Genomic DNA, 22,502 nt, shown 5'->3' with positions numbered 1-22,502 from the left:
CAGTGCTTAGCCTCGCACCCCACGGCATAACGCAGCATAATTTCTTTTAGAGCGGCAAACCGAATCTGAGGAGATTGTCCCGCCTCCACTGCAGCAAAAGCCTACGCTACCATGGCGAAAGTGCGGGCCGCACACTCTGCACCTAACACATGTGCCAAACACAAAAAACACACACACTATAACAAGCATACATCCCAGGGCTCTCATCCCCGCTCATCTTCCCTGAAGCAAGGGATAGATAGCCAGAGGGGCTATATCTTTAAGGGGAATTCAGGGATCAAAAAGCGTGGAAAAATTTGAATGTCATGTCGAGCTGGTATCGGCTTCTGGAATACCGAAAGGATCTCTCATCTCGGCTCCATCCTTTGTGCTTGTGGGATCATCCACCACATCCACAGGGGCAACTGGATCAGGAGCCTCATTCTTGCAGCGTCTCATCAATCTCTCCGGCTCCCAAAGAGGTTCTGTCTGGTCCTGTGGAAACACAAACAGACCTTCTCGCCCAAGTCAACACCTGATCTACTCGATCCCCAGGGGGGATGGACACAATACCTCGTGGTGATGAGACCATAACCTCAATCACCTGTGTGTCCATCTGGGGAGTCAATATGAGAGTCAAGTTTTCACTAACTTCCCCTCTGTTAGGCAATGATTTCCACGCCCTTATAGGAATCTGATTCACCTGCTCAAACACCTGCACTGGATATCCTGTCTGTTGTTGTGCAAATCTACCTTGATCAAGCAGCATATCTCTATCCCATGCAAATTTAGCTTGATCAGTGAAAATAGGACATCCCAGCAAGGAGAATCTATCCTCTTTCCAGACCTCCGGACAGAAGGTCTGCCCATAGATGGCTGCCGAGGAGGCATAGGGAGGAGGCGCAGAAGCTAATTCGCCTTCCTCTTCCGCCTCAGCTCTTTTATTTTGTCCTTTCTGTCCACCTGATAACACTGTGTCTCCTTTCTTTTTCCTTTTTCTTTTTAAGCCCTTTTCCTCTTCCGACATACTTTCTTGTTGCTCTGTAAGGATTTTCTGACCTGTCTTGACTGCCTCTCGATTCAAACAGTAACAGAGTCCATATATCAGAACAAACAAGACCAAAACTATCAGACCTACCCACAAAGGGTCAATGGGAGAAAAAAGCATAACTACACAGCGAGGATCTATTGATCACTACACTGAGGTTATCATAGTTCCTTAACTTGTCCCCAAACCGGGAACCTTAACTTGTCCCAAAGCCGGGAACCTTTTGTTACCTTGTGCCTGCTTCCTGGCAACTTTATGCTCACCTCTATTTTATCCGAGGTCCTTCCCAAACTCCTGGGTTACTTTGTGCCTACTTCCTGGCAACTTTATGCTCACCTCTATTTTATCCGAGGTGCTTCCCAAACTCCTGGGGTCGCAAGTTTCACTCACCTTGAACTTACCCTGCCGGCAACCACTGACTGCTGAAAGTTCTGAACTCGGTGGGGGAGTCGGTTCCCCGTACGGGCCACCAATTGTCGCGCCCACTCTCGACCAGCAAGAACGACGTGACCACCAGTCCTTTTAACAGCAGTTTATTCAGCAAATTTCAGTCTTCCTCTCTCTTCTTTATCAGTACCGTTCCCCAGCTGAAGAGTTCTGAATCCACGCCAGATCCTTCTCAACAGTCTGTTTCACGGGAACACTTCATTACCACAGTTCCCCGTGATGCAGTTCTGAATCCTCCCTGTAGCAGGGGGTCTTCGCTCATGCCTGAAGATGTTTCTTTTCCCGGGTTTTCTCGTCCCAGGTCTTCTCGTCCCAGGTCTTCTCTTCCCAGGTCTTCTCGTCCCGTCCCGAGTTTTTCTTCCCGGGTTTCGGCACCAACTGTTGCGCGCGCTCAACTGGCCAGGAAGAACGACGCTGCTACAGGATCCTTCTGCACACATTTATTCAGTCCTGTTTCTTCTTTCTCCATATATCTCCCTTGTTTATATCTCCCTTGTTTATATCTCCCCTGTTTATATCTCCCTTGTTTTTATATCTCCCTTGTTTATATATCTCCCTTATTTTTATATCTCCCTTGTTTTTATATCTCCCCCGAACCCTGGGCCTCTCACTCCTTTTATACTCTCTCTCATCCACGCACTGCAGGCCACGCCCCCTCGCCAGTCACGAGGCTTCAGCTAATCAGGGCAGCAGGGGCAAATCTCCACCAAATTGGATTCACCTGTATCCTGGTACACCTGCGCAGCACTCAAGATGTTTGTGTCTTATATGAGGAAGTCAGGTGCAAGTCATATGACTTAGCTGCAGTCTCTGGCGCCTTTGGGACTGCCGCCACACCCGCTCCCCACATGTATACATTCACAGGCGATGAAGTATCACTTTCTCTACTTCCCTTTTAGGTTTTTTGCACAGAAACAACACACACACACACACACACACACACACACACACATGAGTAGTCATTTCTCAAGGATTCTTCTGCATTGCAGTGTGTGTGTGTGTCTGGTGTGTGTATTTGTATATATGGGGTATGTTTGTATAGGGTGTGTTGTGATAGCTATTAAATAAAAGGATATATCTATGTATATACATGTGTGTATGTATTTTCAGGGAAATTTACCAACAGCCTTTGATTCAGGTAACTAGATATATACACAGACTAGGAAGGGCAGATGGTTAACAGGACGGTGAATGAGATTGTCCACAGATCGGATGTCAGACCCCTCAGCAAATGCATTTTTTCTCTTTTGCATCTGTATCCCAGGTTGTGTAATTGCTACACTGCTCTGGATTTCTGATTATTTGAATTATTTTAGAATTCCAATGGCAGGCTGTTTTATGAAGAGTGATTAAACATTCTCTCTAGGACACAGCTATCTGTGTATTCCCAGACAGCTGTATAATTGCTAAGTTTATAGTTGGCCAGAGTTGTGTATACAGGAACTTAGACAACTGATCCTTGATACTTCAGCAGCAATGCATAGTGTGTGGTGCAGCGAATGCCACTTAGCCCGCAGCTGGCCCTGAGTCTTTTCATGTAGAAGGGGGACTGTTCATCATTTTACATTCACTTTAAACAAAATCCACTGTGTTTTTGATAAGACCCATGATCTTGTCATTAGACCAAGTAACCTGTTGTACCTCAGGGTTTTGCTTGGCTTCCAAGGCACAATGTGGCAGGGATGGGGTGGGGTGGGGGGACGTGGGGGGTTGGGTCCTTAGGAGTCACTGCTTTTGTCCCTATTCTTTTTACCTAGTAAACTGCTTACAGTGCTAGTCAGTTGCTGTATTTAGCCAGCATTTATTGAGTGCTTACTGTTTTCATACACTATTCCAGGTGTTGGAGGTAGACTAGGAAAAGAAAAACCACATACCCAAGAGTATTTGATCTTATGAATCATGTCTGGAGCAGGGAGAAACAGCAGAAACAACAGTCCAGCTAAGGACTAAAACCATCCAAGTACTGCATGCCTGTGATCCCCGACCTCATGGGTGGAGGGTGGGTCACGAGTTTAAGGTCATTCTTAGCAATATGAGACCCTGTCTAAAACACCGGAAGAAGGAGGAGGAAGAGGAAGAGGAGAAGTAGGAGGAAGAGGGAGAAGAAGGAAGGAGGAAAAGAAGAAAAGAAGAAATGAGAAGAAGAGAAGAGAATATTTCAGTTTGAAAGAACTTGCCTAGATTTTACTAGACCCAGTATTTTATTCCTAATACCACCCCAAAATACTGTTTTTTTGTTTGTTTGTTTTTTGTTTTTTTAAAGTTGGAATTTGGGCCCCATGATAGACTCTAGGTATACAACGTGCAAGGCTCATCATACAAAAGCACATATATCCATCCATCCATCCATCCACCCACCCACCCCATTCCTCTCACACAACCACCCACCCATCCATCAGTTCACCCATCCACCCATGCATACCATAGGTGTGATCAAGAAAGGCCTGACTGACTTGACCTTTGTGCAGAAAACTGAAAGAAGTGAGTTAAGTGGCTCTCTGAAGAGAGAGAGGGAGGGAGAAAGAGAGGGAGGGAGGACGGGTAAGGTCCTGAGATGGAAGCTGGCCAGTAGTACTCAGGTGTTGGCAAGCAGACCATATGTGTGCTGGGATGGGTGAGTCAGAGAACTGACCATACAGTGAGGAAAGCTTGGTGTGTGTGGGATATGTTCGGTGTGTCATGTTGGGGCTGTGCATAGTGGAGGGCCTTTTAGGCCCTGTGATGACTCCAGTCCAGGAGATGGAGCCATCAGAGTGCTCGAGCCAAAGAATTTGATCAAGGGCATTTTCTTCTTTTTCCATTTTCATATGTGTATGCGAGTGTGCACGTGTGTGTGTGTGTGTGTGTGTGTGTCTTGCATGTGTGTGTGTGTGAGTGTGCAAGTGGAAGCCGAAGCTTGATGTCACGAACTGCCCACCTTTGCGGTCACTCTTCCACCTTGCTCAGTCAATCAGGTCTCTCAATCAAACTCAGAGCTCGCTGATAGGGGTAGCCTTGTTGGCCAGCTTGCTCAGTGAATCCTGTCTCTACCCTCAGAGGCTAGGAACAAAGATGGGCAGCAGAGCCCACCCAACATTTACCTGAATTCTGGGCATCTAAGCTACAGTTTGTGTGCTTTTGTGGTTCCCCTGAGCACTCTGGGACACTGTTCTGTGGTTGTAGTTACTGTGTTGAGACATGGTAGGAACCAGGGTCACTTACTACAAGGATCAACCTTTGGGAGTGATCTGCTCATTGAATGGGCTTGACAATTCTGTGATGCTTGTCAGTCAAAGGTTGCCTTTGGGAAGAGGGAGGAGTTCTGATTTGAGCTGATTTGCTTTTCTAAGCCTCATCCCAGGCAGTAAAAGGCCTGTGAATAACCAAGTATAACCCTGAGGAGCCCACAGCTCCAGGAGGTAGTCTTTCTGTGTTTGAGACTGACTAGGGAAGTTTAGAGGAATGCTTCAATATTTTCTCTTTCAGCCCCCTGCTGCTCCCACCCCCTTCTTCAAGACTTCCTCTACATATGTTTATCTTGTTGGCATATGGAGCAGGCTACACTTCTGGGTGGCCTTAGATAGTGAAGACTAAAAAAAAAAAAAAAAAAAAGAAAACCTCCCCACATTTGTGCTTATGGGAAGAAGGACATATTAGATTGTGCGGGAGGGAGAAGAGGGAGGGAGGGACAGAAGAGAGAGGGGGAATAAGAGGGAGGGGAAGGAAGAGAGAAAGAGAGAGAGAGAGAATGAGGCTGACTGAACTTTAATTTTGAGGGGTGAGTGTATAGAGGGGATGGGAATGTGTGTTTCTATGGGTATGTGCCCTAGAAACTATGTCAAACAGAAAAACAAACAGACAAACAAAAAACCCTTTCTTTTGAAAGAACAGTTTGAACTTCAGGCCTGTTAATGATATAATTGGAGAGCAGGGCCTGACCCCAGCACCTACTACCTTCTTGGTTGATAGGAACAGCTCTGCTGTTTGTCACCTGTTGGGTCTAAGTGTGGCTCTGGTGGGAGCCCTACAATCCTGTCTCCTGTGTTTGCCAGGCTTAATTAGCTCTAGAGGATGCTATCAAAGGCTGTCTGGCAGTGGTTTGTTAATGATAGGGGAGAGATTCAAAAGCACTAATTAATTGTTAGATTATTTGCAAAGCACATGCTGGAAACCCGAAGCCTGCAGAGAGGGTTGGCAGAGAGGCCTGAAGAGATTAGCCCCGACCTTCAGGCTCAATTGCCTCTTGGAGTTGGGCCAAGAGGGGCATAGCTGTTCTTTGTGGAGAAGTACACTTGGCCTTATTCTTCCCTGAATGGCCAATTTGCTGTTGAGGCTCCAGGGTGACAGAACTTCTGTGGCCCTGGCAGAAGCAGACCGCCCAAAGGACACTCTTAGGAAGTTGTGTGTGCTTTCTGTTTAGTGAGAGAAATACAATCACTTAACATTCATTAACCAAATAAACACTTCCTGAGGGCCTCTCAGAACAGGCAGGGAGCTGCAGTTTGATCTTGAAGCAGTTCAGGTTCACAGTGTTAAATGTCCAAAAGCATCAGGGTTAGGCTTTTAGGGGTTTAGAACACTTGCTGAGCGTGCCTAAGGCTCTGCCCTTAATCTGCTATCTTACCAAAAATACCTGGCCCCAAACATCCATCATGTCAATTAGCACCTCCCTCCCCATTTAGGGGAGTCAGCAAAAAATAAAATATTTAAGTGCCCAGTGTAAAGGAAAATGATGTTTAAAACTTTGAAAAAAACTTAAAAACCCCTAAATTTGAAATTCCGTGTCCCAGTGGAAGCTCGGTGTAGACCATACAGGGGGAAAAGGGAAAAGCAGGCTGGTGCTTTTTTTCTTTTGGGCAGTGCATTTAGTGTATCTTACAGAATCGCAATCCCTAGACTCAGCCCCATCCGTCGTCCTTGTGTCTGCCCCGTAAAGATGAGCGGGATCTGAGCCTTTGCCAGCGACCACCATTTTCTGTGGATTCTGAGGTCAGCGTTGTAGAAGAAAGCAGTAAGAATTTGGTGATTATCCGAGAGCCAAACGAGTGCATGCAAATGAGAAAGCTGCTGTAGCCCTGCTTAAAAACAGGCTCAGAAATACTCTAAGACCCAGGTCTGGCCTTCACTCTGCCTGACAGGCTGCAGTGGCTCCTCCCCACCCCTCAGCCCCACCCCAACCCCCACCCCCAACCTGCTCTTCTAGGCTTGGGCACCGGAGTAAGTAGCTACAAACTCCAGACCAAATCGCACTTTATTAACAAGATTCAAAAGCAAAGAATTCTAAAGAGACATTTCAGAGATCCATGCTGAGCCATCCCATGGTACTGTCACAGCGTCCTGAAGTTGAGAAAGGCACAAGATGTGCTACTTCTGTTTATTAAGCAACTCGGATCCGCAGGAGAGTGTTTTCATGAGCGCCTCCTGGAGTGCGGTGGAGTGATGCTCACCCACGGATGCCTCCTTGGTTACTTTGAGGTCCCGTATCCTGAGAACACGAGGACGTGCCCCAGCTGGCAGGCCCCAGGGCCGGACTTTAACACTTTCTGAAGGCCCTTCCTGATAGCTTTATGGAGTCTGATGAGACAGAAGCTCTCAGAGCTGTCGGAATCACGAGGAACTTCAGCTTAGGAGCCATCTTTGGGTTGGTAAGTGGCTAACTGCTGTGGGTGTGTGTTGTGTATGGGTTAAATCAATGGCCTCACGTGTGCTGAGCCTGCACTTTGGTGTCAGCTCTGTGTCCCCACCTGTTTTTAAGATTGGTTTGTTTCAGCTTCGTTACATTTTTGGGTTTTTTATTTTTTTGGGTGGGGGGAGGGGGGAAGTGATGCCAGCAGGTAGCATATCCCAGCTAAGCTGTGAGAGGATGCTGTGACTAGCACTTGAGTTTTATTTATTATTTTTAAAGACTTTAATTTAGCTGCCTTGGAACATAACCATGTTTATTTACATTTAAGTACATAGGAGTGTGTGTGTGTGTGTGGGGGGGGGGGGTGTCCATGTTGAGAGAGGGGGGGGGGGCAAATGGCCGAGTGTTCACAGCCTGTTGTGTTTGTTCTACTGTTCATGAATATGGTACACCCATCTTACTAGTTTTTTAAAAAATCCTTCCGTACATTGTTGTTTTGGTAGGTGTTTTTTCCTCTTCTTTTCTTGTGTGTGTGTATGTGTGTTCTAGGCCTTTCCTCCAGTGTCTCATGCATACTAAACACTAAACGTGTGCCCTACCACTGAGTGAGTGAGGCTCCTTGGCCCTCAGCAGTTCAGACTTGGAAGACATCAGTGTGTTCACACTGAACCATATTCCTCAGACATGTTTCTTAAACTTAGGTCCAGGGCCCTAATTTAGGGCTGTAATTTCACCCTCTGTCAAGCATTCTTCATTAGGAATGATGGCCATTAACACTCCCTATGGCTAGAAGGAGCATGAGTTCAGGATCAGGTAACTAAGGCTGGTTGCTAAGGAAGGTCGCTGGTCTGGATGGCTTTGCTCTAGGTTATAGGAACTACAGACTAAGGGATACGGTGTTTAGCTAAGGCTCAGGACTAAGCCTGCTGATGGTCACAGCATCCTTGCACTGTGGTTAAAATGAGAATCCTTGATACTTTGGACTGTACATCATTAGGAGCAGTCTCAGCATCTAAATATTGAATGCTGCACCCTTTCGTCAGGTCCTCAGATTTTCAGTGAAATTTCGCTCACTCCACAGAAGGTTTTGGGATTTGTGACCAAGAGATTTGGTAGAGATTTGCCTTCGGAGTGTGAGTGTTTGAAGACTTCATCATGCTGAACAGTGACCCTGTTAACTATTATTGTACATTTATTAAAGGAGGTATTTGTGGTTTGAATGTAAAAACGGTGCCAGCTTCGATGCTGTTAGAAGGGCGAGGGGCTGGCATCACTGGGGAGTGGGGCAGTGTGTTAGTCCATACGTCTGCATTAAACAATCTCCAGTTTCGTTTGTGTTGTTAATGAAGCCCAGAAACCTCTAGATTCATGTGAGCAGACAGCTTTATGTAGAGCGGAGTTGTGAGCTGAAGTGGTCTGTCTTTCATAGACCACCATTTCCCTGAAAGAACACTGTACAGACAGTGGTCATCCAAGGCGTTGCATGCAGTTTTGACTTAAGTACAGGGTGCATCTTTTACTCAAAGGCACTATTTGTTGCCTGTGATAAGAGTGTATCCAATCAGAATTCATTATTTGGAGAATTTGCATCTGTCACCATGGCTATGAGAGTGTCACGGTAGTTAGCTGCTTTTCTGACAGGAGTAATGGAGACGCTATGAGCACGTGACATTAAAGATACAGCACAGCAGGATGCCTTGTCTGATGATTCTGTAAGACTCAGCGAGGCGTTGCTTTCCAAATGATTGGTACATGGCACATGATGATACCATTCATCTTTAGAGCACAGGACAGAACAGTTGATTCTTAAAGCCTTTATATATATATATATATATATATATATATATATATATATATATATATATATATATATATATATAGTTGTTGTTGTTGTTTTGGAGACAGAGTTTCTCTGTGTTGCCCTGGCTGTCCTGGAACTCACTTTGTAGACCAGACTGGCCTCGAACTCAGAAATCCGCCTGCCTCTGCCTCCCGAGTGCTGGGATTAGAGGCGTGCGCCACCACGCCCGGCTTGCAGTGGATTTTAATGCATCAGAGTAGGAAAAGCTCATTCTGTGACTCAGAGGCAGGGTTTCGGGAAGCCTTAAAAATGACTGCTTGTTGATCCGAGATGCGATATGGAAGAGCCCCAAGGACACGGAAAGACTGTTAAGATCTGCAGTTTCCAGTAGCTTAGATGGCCAACCCTCTGTGCCTGTGGGATTCACAGGCAAAGCTTCAACCAAGCAGATTGGAAGTATGTAAAGCAAATTGCATATATACCAAAGATATATAGACAGTCCTTCTCCCCATTATTTCCCAAATAATCCAATAGACAAACTGTTCGCACAGTATTCCCATGTGTCAGGCACTGGAGTAATCTAGAGGTGATGTAAAGTGTACCTGAGAGCATTGTCTGGCTGTGCTTTCTCATATAAGGGACTTGAGCATGTCTGGTGGGGGTGGGGGTGGGGGTGGGGTGAGGGGTTCCTGGAAACAATCTCCCGAGGAAAGCTAGGGACTCATGACTCTGTGTGAGGCCGCATTTCTCCATGTCTTTCAAGCAGAATAATGCATCATAACAAATTGAATGCAGAAGCAGGTCTGAAACCCAGCTGCCTCTCATTAAGCTGGACATTGAAGAGATTTGCAAAGATGCAGAACAGTCTAACTCTGCCCTCTGAATCAAGAGCTGCTTTAGAAGTTGCTTTTCCTGCACAATGCTGTTTATGCTGAGATGCGCTGTATCTGAGGTTGGCTCTGAACAATGTAGTATGTACTTAAATAGTTCCCAGGCTTAGTTTCTATTGTTGTAAACATCAATGTATGTTATGCATTTATATGTGTATATATACGTATGTGTGAACATGTGTGTATGTATATATGATACATATGCATATAAATGCATAGCATACATAAGTGTTGTTCAAGGTTAGAGGTAAAGAGGGTAGACTGCAGTATAATTTATGAGACAGGAATTCAAGGGGTTGTTCTGAGCTTGGGACCTGTAATTGATTTCTTTAGCTACTTCCCTTAAAAAGTAGAAAATTTAATGTAGATAGGATTTTTTTTCCTACAACGAACAAGGAACTTTGAATTATTGCTGAATGTTCCAGCAGTTTATAGATACTACAAATGTAAAAGTATCTAGTTTTGTAGAATTTTTCTGCTGTAATGTTGTATATAAGCTTATAGTAAACAGTCACGTTTTTCACAAATCACTTTGTTCATATTTTTTTTAATTTTATTCTTTTTTTTTAAAAGATGTATTTATTTATTATATGTAAGTACACTGTAGCTGTCTTCAGACACTCCAGAAGAGGGCGTCAGATCTTGTTACAGATGGTTGTGAGCCACCATGTGGTTGCTGGGATTTGAACTCCAGACCTTCCGGAAGAGCAGTCGAGTGCTCTTACCTACTGAGCCATCTCACCAGCCCCCTGTTCATAACTTTTTGAGATCAACCCTAACCATATTGTCTAGGCTGTGATCCTCCTGCTTCAGCAAAGGTTAACCAATTGCTTGTGATGTCTATATTGAAGCAGGAAGTGTAGGTTATAGATATTTATAACTGCTTATAATCCTTACCAAGGTAGTTATTTTGCTTCTTAAAAAAAAAAGCAGACCAAGACCACCAAGAAGATAGGTTAGGTGGCATTAGTGCTTGTAAATAGAGAATTTTGAAAAATAAGACCAGCTGTGCTGCAGAATCCAATACTTTAAAAACCAAATTAATTATCCCAAACTTTGGAACTAAGTGTATTTTATTTTGTTCTGTATTGTTCTCTGACAGTTTCAGGCGGATGTACTGAGTTTGGGCACTTACATCCCGTTCCCCTCTCAATCCTCCTCCCTCTGCGGCCTTCCTCTCCAGGCTCTCTCTTCCTCGAATTGAACTCTCTGTCTTTTCCTTGTGTTAGACTAAGAATCCTAAACCTTGGAGTTAGCTTTTGAGGGGTCGGACTGATGCTAGGGATCACACGTAGGGTCTCCCACATTCTAGGCAAGGGCTCCACCACTGAGTGACATCCTCAAGCACACTGCCCTAGGCAAGGCAGCAGGACAGTGTCCGTAAGTGTCCGTCTAAACCAGCTTTTGAGCAAGAGTCTGTATTCCACGTAGTAGATTTTGTAATGGAAACCGCCACTGTTAAGGCCAGTGCCACCATATTCAACCATGTGGGCATCCATATTCATGGTCATCTTCAGTCATATTTAACAGAAACATAAATATCCAGACACCGTGTTTGTCCACGTTTCATGAGAAAATATTTGTCACTGATTTTGAACCCAATTCTTTACTTTCCATGCTTATTTTTATGTGTCTGAGTGTTTTTCTGGCATGTGTGCCTATGCACCATGCACACTATGTTTGTGCCTGGTGCCTGAGGAGGGCCAGAGGAGGGCATCAGGTCCCCAGAGATTGGAATTGCAGATGGTTGTGAGCAGCCACAAGGGTGCTGGGAATTGAACCTGGGTCCTTTGGAAGAGCAGCCAGTGTCCTTAACTGCTGAGCAATCTCTCCAGCCCTTGCACCAGATTCTTTTGATGTCTAAGGTACTACTTGGACCTCTGATCTTGGAGCTAAATTAACTTACTGTGCACTGGTACAATAAAGTATGTTATTAGTTCAAAACATACTGCATATAGATTAGAAATGTTGGGTGTTTTTGTATCAAAAGAACTCTATTCAACAGACCACAAGTTTTATTTAGTATTTTAGAATATGTATGTGATCCAGTCTAAAGAGAAGATTCTGCTTGCCCCCAGTAAGAGAAGTTAACTGAGCACAATGCTTTCAGAATTGACTTAGAGTCACATGTCCAGATGCACACATAGCTCTTCCATGAAATGGCCTTGTGACCTTGTTCAGTGTTCTTGCCAATAAAATGAAGGTGGTAGCAGTATCTGTCTCATTGAATTGTTTTGAAGATTTAATAATATGGTGCTTTTATGTACAAACCCCTACCTGCCATTTACTATATTCTGTTAAGCCCATCAGGACTGGTGAGGTTTTATCAATCATTTGTGGCTTCTTTTCTCGTGACATCACAAAGTTTTCTGATGGGTGTGTGCATCCGTGCACACACAGGCCTGAAGTTAACCCCAAGGGTCTTTTCTCACACTGTCCATGTTTTATTGTTGTTGTTGTTGTTTCCTTGAGATGGGGCGGGGGGGGGGGGGGCGGTGTCTCTCACTCACTGGGCCCAGAGCTCTCTGGTTAGGCTGGGCTGACTGGCTAGTCAGTTCAAGGGAATCCTCTTGTCTCTGCTTCTCTGTTTCTCTAAGAACAAGAATTGTGTGTGTGCACCGCAATGCCATGCTCTTTTGTAGGCACAAAGCAAACTTAGGTTCAGTGCATAGCACAGATCTTACCCACTGATGCATCTCCTCAACCCCGATATTAGAACTTTTATCTCATTAGCAGGATTATCATCTAGTAAGTCAGACCTGGAAATATTTATGTTCATAAGGCATCATAGCATCATAGAATTCTAGTAATGACATTTGACATTTAACATTTTAAAGAGTCTTTATTTTGTCCAGCTCAGTCTGAAATTATGCAAATTATCTCTCTAACGCCCATTAATGGAAATTCTCAGCCTTTGATTAAGTTTAAACAAGAAATCTCCTGGCTCATGAAATTCTTTCTTGTATTGTCCCGAAACCTCCACTCTTAGCTCTGTATCTGCCCTGCTGAGCTACAATGGGCCACAGTTAATGAAAACCCATCTCAACGCTGGTGGTGAGCTAATGAGTTCTGGACAGTTAGATACTACCTAAAAGTGACAGCATTCTTGCCTTAATTTAGCAAAAAAGGATTTTTCTTTCTAGTGATAGAATAACTAAAGCTCACGTTTGCAGCTTGAGCTGTCCTGAACCAGTTGGAAATACGATGGCATAAGGACTTTCTTCTGTAGCCTGGAAGGTTGTAAGCTAGAAGGTATGGTTAGTGCTCTGATCTCTAGACACCTCTTCCCAAAACACCCCCTGAATGGCTGTCCTTTCCCAGGTAAAGGGGTGAACTTTCAGTATGATGGTCACAAGTTAGGGAGGAAGGGTCTATTTGGGCTTGTAGCCTCAGAGCACTCGTCTCTTGGTTGCTTGGTGCAGAAGTGTGTAGAGGAAGAAGTCTTTCACTTCATGGAAGATAGAAAGTAAGGAGCCAGGCCAAAAGAGGTCAGGGCCAAGATTTCCCCAAAGATTCATCCCAGTGACAAACTTCTAGCTAAGGCCCCTTCCCCAAGTTCCTAGAAGCTGCCTAAATAGTACCACTCTGCAATGAGCAAGCACTTGAAAAATGAGTCTAAGAGGGTCCATTTATATTCAAATTCTAGTCCTGGGATGCTTTTGGCTTTAAAATTCAACTTTGTGTGTTTGGCCTCTGTCTTTGTGTCCTCCTGATGGTGGAAGCTCTGTGATGGTAAAGATGGAGCTGCCTTCTGTTAACAGGTTGATTGAGGTCCTTTGCAACAGGCAAGAGCTGTTGGCCTGGAGCTTGCTGTGTAGATCAGACTGGTCTCCAACTTGTGGCTATCCTCCTGCCTCTGTCTCTCAGGTGCTTGGATTATAGGTGTACACTACCACACCTAGTTTGAAATGGCTTATCTTATGCAGCTACCAGAACTTGGCCTACAATTCAGTATTGAAATGATGGCATTACAGGTCATCTCTAGATCTCCAGGGTGAACCCTGCTCTTCACTTAGCACAAGAAAATATACACTGTCCTCTCTTGTGTGTCATGGCCAATCAGCTCTTCAGGCTGGAAATGGAAGGGAACCCCTCAGAGAGGAGCGTGAAAGATCTCAGGAGACGTATCTATAATTATATGCAACTTTCAGGGAAAAGGCATTCTTTTTAAATTTTTCTTCTCTTTTCTGCATGAGGCTTTCCTAGAGAGAGAGGGTTCTAATCTTATCAGAAGCAGGAGTATGCTGTGCTATCAGTAGGCTATTCTATTGGGCCAGTCTGGTAATAGCTTTCCATTATAGCCCTGGCCAAGGACTACACTGAACCCAGCTTGACTTTCTCTGAGAATGAAACAAGAAACAGCACCATCAAAACATCACAATGTAGAAGAAAACTGTAGTGAAATTTCTATCATCTTATGATCTCACACTTACTGGGGCTTTAAACATTTTCTTATGTAATTTGCAAAGACCACCTGATTGCATAAAACATATGTGAAACTATGAAGTGACAGGTGTTGCGATCCTGAGCTGGTAACTAGGGAACTGTGGGTCCCTTTCCTTTAGGTGTCTGTGTCTGCCTACCACACTAGTAGCTACTCGTTCCATAGGGTGAGGACATGTTTGGGTCAGGGCTCACTGGCTCAGTCCAGGGACTAACTGGATCATTTTCTCCAAGAGAAGCCCCTTTGGTTTTGTATCCTGGGAGACAGCTTGCCTTATCTGTCAGGTTTCACACTTGCTTGCAGCCTGCCTTGGCTTCAGCGTTTGACTCAGTAGCCTGATGGCTTTGAGTGAGTTAGTATAATTCAGTTTCCACTTTCTTTAACCCGATTGTGTATCTCAGGGTGGTTGTGAGGAATAATCATACAATACCACATAAAGGGCTTAGGAGAGGCCCTGGCACAGTAATGCTGCAGGAGACAGGACTGCCGTTGTCATTTTGGATGTTTTGAGCAGGATAGTGGAAAAGAGAAAAAAGGATATTAGAAAGCTTAATGTCCTTACATAGACTCAAAGGACTATGCTTATACTACTGAGGGACACTGTGTTTCCATGTGTGCTTCTTATGGAGTGAGACAGTGGTGCCCTCTTAGCCACAAACTAGGAAAGAATGCTTTGAGAAGTTTAAATTTACTAGTTAGAAAATAAAATGATGGATCTACCTTCCTTCCTTCCTTCCTTCCTTCCTTCCTTCCTTCCTTCCTTCCTTCCTTCCTTCCTCCCCTTCTTCCTTTCTTCCCTCCCTCCTTCCTTTCTCCCTTCCTTCCTACCCTTTCTTCTTTTTTCCTTCCCTCCCTCCCTCCCTCCCTCCCTTTCCCCAACCCCCCTTCTTCCCTTTCTCTTTCAGTCCCTGCTTCCCTCCCCCTTTCCCTCCCTCACCTTCCCTTTCTCCCTTCCTCCTTCTATTCCTCCCATCTTATGTAGCTGAAGCTGATCTTTTTTTTTCAAGGTCGGATTATTTATTTGTTACTCTTTTGTTACTCTCCCCTCCTTTTTATTAGATATTATTTGTTACTCTTAAAGACTTACTTTTGACTGGACTCAGACTTGGAAGTAGAAGCTCTCAGCAAGGAGAGCCTACATCTCTTGGCAATCTGTTCCTGGCGCTTTTCTTTGGCTTCCCTCTTTCTCTTGGCCAAAAGTTTAGCATATTCTGCAGCCTCCTCCTTGTTTTTCTTAGTGCATTGTTTCTTCAGAGCAATACATCGGCATTTGTGTTATAGGACACGTGGAGTAAGAAGATGCTGAATCTTGGGTGCTTTGGTCCTGGGCTTCTTCCCTTCTTTGTTTAAGGGCTTTCTGACAACATATTGGCAGAGATCGTCTTCTTTGAAGAGATTAAAAAGCTTTTGGATTCTACTAGCTCTTTTAGGTCCCAACCGAGGAGGCACAGTAGTATCTGTCAGTCTAGGAGTATCCTTTTCTCCTTTCTTTACAATAACCAAGTCGGAACACTTAGATTAGCATCCACAATGCATCTGCAAGCAGACTTGTGCTTCCTCTCTCCAGTTCTCCTTGGTCTGTAACAGGGATGCCCCTTACTCAACAGCAGGTGCACTCTGCCATGGGTCAAAATGCCTTGCTTCATGGGAAAACCTTGTTTATCATCCCACCACTGATCCGGACCACACAACCCTTCCACTCTTCACCAAGAGCATCAGCAGCTACTTCTTCGGCCATGCACTTCTCATAGACCGTGCAAAGCTTGCAATCATCTACTTCAGTGAGTTTCTGACAGCCGGTGGCAGGGAAGGAGATACTCAGCTTCATCTTGGTCGAGGCTGATTTTGAACTCCTGACCCTCCATCTTCCACTCCCTGAGTGTGCACCACCACTCCAGGCTGACTTTGAGTTTCTCCACTTTATTGGGGGGTGGGGTGACTAAGGATTTAATCCAGAGCCTTATGCTCCACCATTAGCCACACTCTTAGCCCTAACTTTGAGTTTTCTAAGCTGTTCTTGTACTTGGAGTTTTAGCTGTTGAATTTCTTGCATCAGGGGGTCTTAGAAAAAAGTGCTCTTTCTTTATTTGGCTTAACAACACTCATATGCAAAGTACAAAGGGAGGTAGACAAGGTAGGAAGAAAGGGCATATGTGCTTTATGTTTTCATTATTTACGTTTTTAATTGTTAAACTTTATCATAAATTGCAAATTAAAAAATATTAAAATTAACCAGACCCAAAGACGATACAGCTGTTCACTTTAGCAAAGACTCGGAATCAACACGTGGGTAGTGAAAATCTGGAGTATACTTAAATGGAATACTATTCAGCTCTAAAACTTGTAGGAAAATGGATGGACTTAGAATGTAAAATATTAAACAAGATTATACGTTCCCTGGAAGAAAAAAAACCCAAGTGTTCTTCCTCATATCTGGAATCTAGCCAAGAATATATGTATATACAAAAAACAAACGTGTGTGTGTGTGTGTGTGTGTGTGTGTGTGTGTGTGTGATGGGTTGCCTAGACAAGAGAAAAACAAGAGAGCAAGAGACTAAGCGTTGGGGTGAGGAAGGGCTGCACACAGGTAATGGGCAGGAGTTAGGGAAAAGGATAGAACGGCAATTGTCTTTCCAGTTATAATGCTGTCGTGAATGTTTCGTTCTTGGTGATGGATAAATGAATTAAATATATCCAGTAGTGAAAGTATAAAGCCCAGCAAAATCCCCACAGCTTCCACACCAAACACCTCCTCTAAGTCCGCACGCGTGCCTGACACTGTGTGCTGATGAAAACCCAGGCATCTTGTCTTATGGCTTTGTCCCCAACCAGAGGGAGCAGATTTGAACATGCCATGGACCAGCCCCTGCCCAGAGTCTGCCCTCCCTTCCCTGTTAAAATTAATTGGCCATTACATTTAATAGGACTTTAAACAGAGGTAATTAATTGTGACTACTATTTTGATGTTCAGTAGGGGAAGGAAGCATTACTTTATGTGAGCAGAGGCTAACAGGGAGTCTTTGAAGTCTGCCCAGGAGCAAACGTCTTAACTATTTGGTTTTCCTCCAGCTTACAATAAAAATCTAAGGGCAAGAATTTCAAGAATTCCAGGATTTGAACATTTAATCCTGTTTGCAAAGCAGGTTCTGCCCAGGGTTCCAAGCTTATGAGTTACTAGGATGAATTAGAGGGTTCTCGGCTTTATAATGATCTGATTGGGTCTTTCGGTAAAGACAGAAATTGATGTTTTTGAGAAAGGCAGGTCTTAATTTCACTTATCTTTTAAATGGCCATGTTTCTGAGTATGGTACCAGTGTAGTGTGTGTGTGTGTGAAGTGTGTGTAGTGTGTGTAGTGTGTGTGTGTTGGAGATACTCTTACTATCTGTAGTCTAGGGTAGCCTCAGACTCACTACATAGTCCAGGCTAGCCTTGAACTCTAGGTAATCGCCTTGTTCCAGGAAGTGCTGAATTCCCAAGTGCTGTAATTACAAATGTGAGCCACATACTCAGCTAATTTTATTATATATATGTTTTTCAAATGAAGGTGGGTCACAAAGACAGCCAAGTGGGGTTTATGTTCACAACATCCCGTAGCTTCTATGGGCCCCAGTCAGGGTGATTTGATTTTACTCAAAAGAAGAGGCTTGATTTTTAAAGAAGTCTTGTGTGTGTTTGTATGTGTGTGTGTGTATAGATATATGCATGTTTATGGGTATATATGCATTGGAAGGCCAGAGGTAGATGGCCGCTCTTGTTCTACCACTCTCTACATTGTATATTTAGACAGGCCTGTCCAGTGAGCCCAGAGCTTTCAGGTTGGGTTAGTCTAGCTAGACAGCTTGCTTCAGGGATGTTCTGCCTTGGACCTTTGAGTGGGATTACAGGTAGGCTGCCACACACCCATCTGGCACTTGTGTGGGTGCCGTGGCTCCAAATTCTGGCTCTTGCACAGCACATGTTTTACCCACCTTGGCCTTAGTGATTCAACCTCTATAGTAGTTTTTCTTAGAAAGCCTGTTTCTAGAGGACAGGAGCTGCATTCTGCGAGTAGGAGGCTAACAACTCCTGACTTTTACAGGTGGACATTCCCAGGGCACTTGGACAGGCTGCAGGTGCTGTGCCTATCACACACTCGTGCGCATTCACAGGCCTAGCAGATCCTTTGAACAAAGTTGCCTTGGGAAGGTGGAAAGAGTAATAGTGGCTTCTTGCCTGTAAGCCTTGGGGTTCCAGGCCAGTTTTTCCTGCTGGGTAGAAAGAATGGTGAGCTTCCTGCTGTGGGCTGGGAGGATGGGTTCTGCCTCACCCGGGACAGGGAAGGGCATATGGCATGCATGTATAGTGAGGGCACGGCCACTCCAGGGTGTGGTTGAGGAGCTCTTTATTGTAGACATGAGGGAGACTACACTCAGGAGCATCTGGAAAGGTCCAGATCAGGGAAGAGAGTAGTCCACTGAACATGGCCAGCAGAGACAGCCATGAGAGGAGAGAAAGGCAGAGAGCGAGAGAAGAAGAGATGACCGAGAGAGGACCAAGAGAGAGGGTGTCAAGAGAGAAGGGCCCAAGATAGAGAGGAGCCCAAGAGAGAAGGAACCAGGAGAGAGGGTCCCAAGAAAGAGGGGATCAAGAGAGATGGAGGGCCAAGAGATGACCAAGAGGGGGCCAAGAGATTTCCTTGCTGAAATAGCAGGATTATCTAGGAATCAGAAGCTGGGGAAGGGAAGTCTATGAAATGGAGGAGTTTAGGGTGGGGTGGGGTGAGAAGTGCTCACAGGTACTGAGTGAGCCTGGGCGCCCACATGTGCTTTGGTATGCTAACGGGCACTACAGTTAGCCATTTGTCCTAAGTTTCTTTTGGACCTGACAATACACAGTGTCTCTGGCCCAGGGCCAGTTTCACCTCTCCAAGATCTCTTCTGTCCTGGGGACTGCTCAAATCCCAGAGAGGAAGTTTCCTCTCTTCTCATGCCCTTTACTCTTCCTGAGCCTCCAGGACAAGACCTGTCAGAGGGGCAAAATCCTGTTTGCCTGTCACAGCCGCTCTGCAGCCCTCAGGGTCGGCTCCTGGATGAAGTAGGAGATCCTGTTGATCACTGTGCACAGATGCAGAGAAACAGACCTTAGGGCCCAAGGAAAGCTCAGAGTGACCTCTGCTATTAGGCAGCTGCGCCCGACACCAGTCGCTGTGGTAACTGGGCTCTGTTTACAAAAATGAATAAGCACTTCAAGCCTAGGGCATCCACACCATGGACAGCCTGCCAGATTGCCAAGGCTAAACCAAAACAAAGACAAACCAAACAAAAGTAGCCTGGAAGTATTCTGTCCCCCATGGGGGGCATACACAAGGCCCCAGAATGCTGGCATCCTTCGTCACTGGACAGAACATCCCAGGGTGAGCTTATCTTGGTTATGTCAGAGAAAGACAGAGGCCAAGACTGGGGCCCCTGTGTGGTGCTGCATGGGCCTAGCTTCTCGGCAGTGAGTTTAGATGCAAGTAGTTGTTAGTACTACAGATTCAAATTCTTGAAATTGTCTTTTAAATTATGTCTTTAAAGAATATTTATTTTAGAGTGTGTGTGTGTGTGTGTGTGTGTGCGTGCGCCTCTCTGGGGGCATCTGATTTTCTGATTTTCTGGAGCTGGAGTTACAGCCGGTTGTGAGCCATCTGACATGGATGATGGGGACTAAACTGAACTCTGGTCCTCTGAAAGAAGAGCAAGTGTGCTCTTAACCTCTCCAGCGCCTGGTTATGTCCTTTGGTAAACTATGGAGCTGCATTTGAGTCTGCAGCTGTGTTAGGAACAGCTGGGTTTGGGGGTTATCCTCCCTGAGTTCTTCTTTTTATGAGGAACAATGGTCTGTTGCTTGCAAAGAACTGGTTGTTTGGCTTTCCCTTATAGAAAGGCTACTGACATCTATGAGTCTACTGTGAAGCTTGGCGCTTCTTCTGGCCTGTGCTCTGGGTGTTTCTGCATTCTCAGGTTTCCTGATTCCATAGCCGTTGCCTTTCAGTCTGGTGTGTCTCTCTGCATTTGCTATACCCATGAAGTCATGAAGGCCCTCAGCTGCTCACCCTGCTCTGTAGACATCAAGAAGTTGAGGGAGAAAAGAGGAGAGAGCCTGGAGGTGGGGTGTGCCGTCAGCTGCAATGACACTGATGGGAACTGGCTTTAACCAGAGCTCCTTCTCAGAACAATTCAGGTCCACCTTTGCCCCCTCAGCCCTTCATTTCCCAACAGGCTGTGAGCCCTGGGGCCCAGCCAGCTGTTGTGGGACCAGAGCACTGTCTCGAAGGTATCTCGCCCTTCAGGCCAATGCAGTTCCTGTGGCAGTTGCTATTGTTTGCTCCTGATAGTTCATCGTGTGGTCTCCTGTCGATCAACTGAACCAGATCAGCTTTAGTTTTCCTTTAACCAACGATTTCAGTTAAAGCCTAACCTCAAACATCCTGCTGATTTCCATGATCACAGCCCCAGGCCTGCACACAAGGCCGTGAATTCAGCGCCAAAGCCCTTATGGCAGATTCTCTTTCCTTCAGCTCGCTAATGAGGCCAAAATACTGATGGAGAGGTGGGGAGGTCAGTTGGTCATATTTGGGGATTCATCATGCGGGGTGAGACTTGGTGCTGGCAAATCTAGTAATTTATGTATTTAGTCTCTGTGTATGTGCATACACACGCATGCATGTTCATGTGTGTGTGGCTGCACTACTCTGTGTGTACACATGCTGGGAGAGGGCAGAGGATAACCTGAGCCTTATGTCTCAGACACTTTGTACTTTTTGTCTGTGACAGGGTCTCTCATTGACCTGGGACTTCACCAACTAGATCAGGCCAGCTGGCCAGCAAGTCCCACATATTTCTATCCCATCTTACCAATGATGGGATTTCAAGTGCTCTTTCTCCACCATGCCTGGTTTTTCACTTGGATTCTGGGGATCTGAACTCAAGACCTCATGAGTGCAAAGCAAGTACTTTATCTACTGAGCCATCTCCCAGTCTCGAAGCTAGTGCTTCATACCAAGAAATTGTAAAGTAGGGGAAACAGCCCTAGACTCTTCCAGGGTTATCCTGTCACTGTCAGAGTCCCAGGCGCTGTTGCCTTAGGAGTGAGGAAGAGGCTTGTTCAAGGGTGCCCTGGCTGCGCTGTCAGATTCCCTAGGGTGGTTCAAGCTAGCAGCAGGATGCTATTCTGGACAGTGCAGCCAACCGTCTCTCTGGCATCTGTCAGCCAGTAGGCATGTTAATAACAAGTCAGTCGGAGAGAAGCCTGCACTGGTCATAGCTACCTTGCCTTCTGAATGTGGGTCAGAGAGACTGAATAGATACATTCATTCAGTGATCAGGGAGTGGCAGCACCTTTACCCAAACAGGGTGATTTTCAGCTTTTTGATGACACACGCTGTTATTGTTGTAAATAGGACTGGCTGAAAATGTGCCCCTGGGAGTTAAGGCTTTGCTCTCTTCTCTACCACAGATCCTGTCTCCCTGTATCTCTGATCATTCTGTAAGTATCTGTTAAGGGCCAGAGACATACACAGATGCATAGGAAGGAGAGGGTAACTGGGGGTCCTCCTTTGTGTCTCCTCCTTACCAGTCTTTGGCACTGTCCATCAAGGACAGGAAATAGCCATCGGTTCCTTTGGTAAGAGCAGTTTTTAGACAGGTTTGGAAGAGGAAATGAAAACTGTTGAAAAACAGGAGATCTGCGGACAACTGCTAGAGTCTTCTTAGTCCTGTTTCCTGGGAACTCTTTCCCAGTTACCACTGAAAATGGTGGTTTTTTAAGTTTAACTAGCTTGTAGGTGACGCATGCTGGGAATAGAAGCCAGAACCATCCCATGCTATAAACTACCAGCCTGGGTGTGTCTGCCCTGGTTCTGTGCCTCTGGTTGCTGTGATTTGAAACTTCAAATGCTAACTGTGTGCCTAGCACTACACCTCACACCTCCAAGGCCACCCAGGACCTTCCTCTATGGTGGTATAGGGTATGGTGGAGGGGGAGGGACAGAAGCTTTGCTTTGGTAAGGCCTGGTGTTTGCTTGAACCCACAAGTGGACTGCAGGTCTGTGGGGAATCTGAAATACTAACTTCCAGCCATGCTGTGTACAAAATGAAACCAGAAAACAACGAGGCGTGTGTAGAGCAAAAAGGACTGAAAGTGACTGGAAAGATGGCTCAGCAGGTAAAGCAACCGACCTCTGTGCAAGCCTGGTACCCGAGTTTGGCCCCAGATCCCACATGAAGGTGTAAAGGGAGCACTGGAGCCATAGTGTCCCCTGATTGCC

The 22,502-nt window shown here is 45.4% G+C and overlaps 1 protein-coding gene and 1 pseudogene across 1 annotated transcript in view; one reads left to right on the top strand and one right to left on the bottom strand.

Annotated features, from left to right (window-relative positions):
* Tgfbr3 (transforming growth factor, beta receptor III) overlaps positions 1-22,502 on the top strand; it is a 183,063-nt gene that overhangs the window by 31,965 nt on the left and 128,596 nt on the right. The window lies entirely within an intron of this gene.
* On the bottom strand, positions 15,216-16,046 carry Gm8145 (predicted gene 8145; annotated as a pseudogene).

Source organism: Mus musculus, chromosome 5, assembly GCF_000001635.26.
Source record: "Mus musculus strain C57BL/6J chromosome 5, GRCm38.p6 C57BL/6J".
In the NCBI taxonomy this organism is placed as follows: domain Eukaryota; kingdom Metazoa; phylum Chordata; class Mammalia; order Rodentia; family Muridae; genus Mus; species Mus musculus.
Note: the sequence above shows the minus strand (reverse complement) of the source record. Positions and strands in the feature narration are given on the sequence as shown.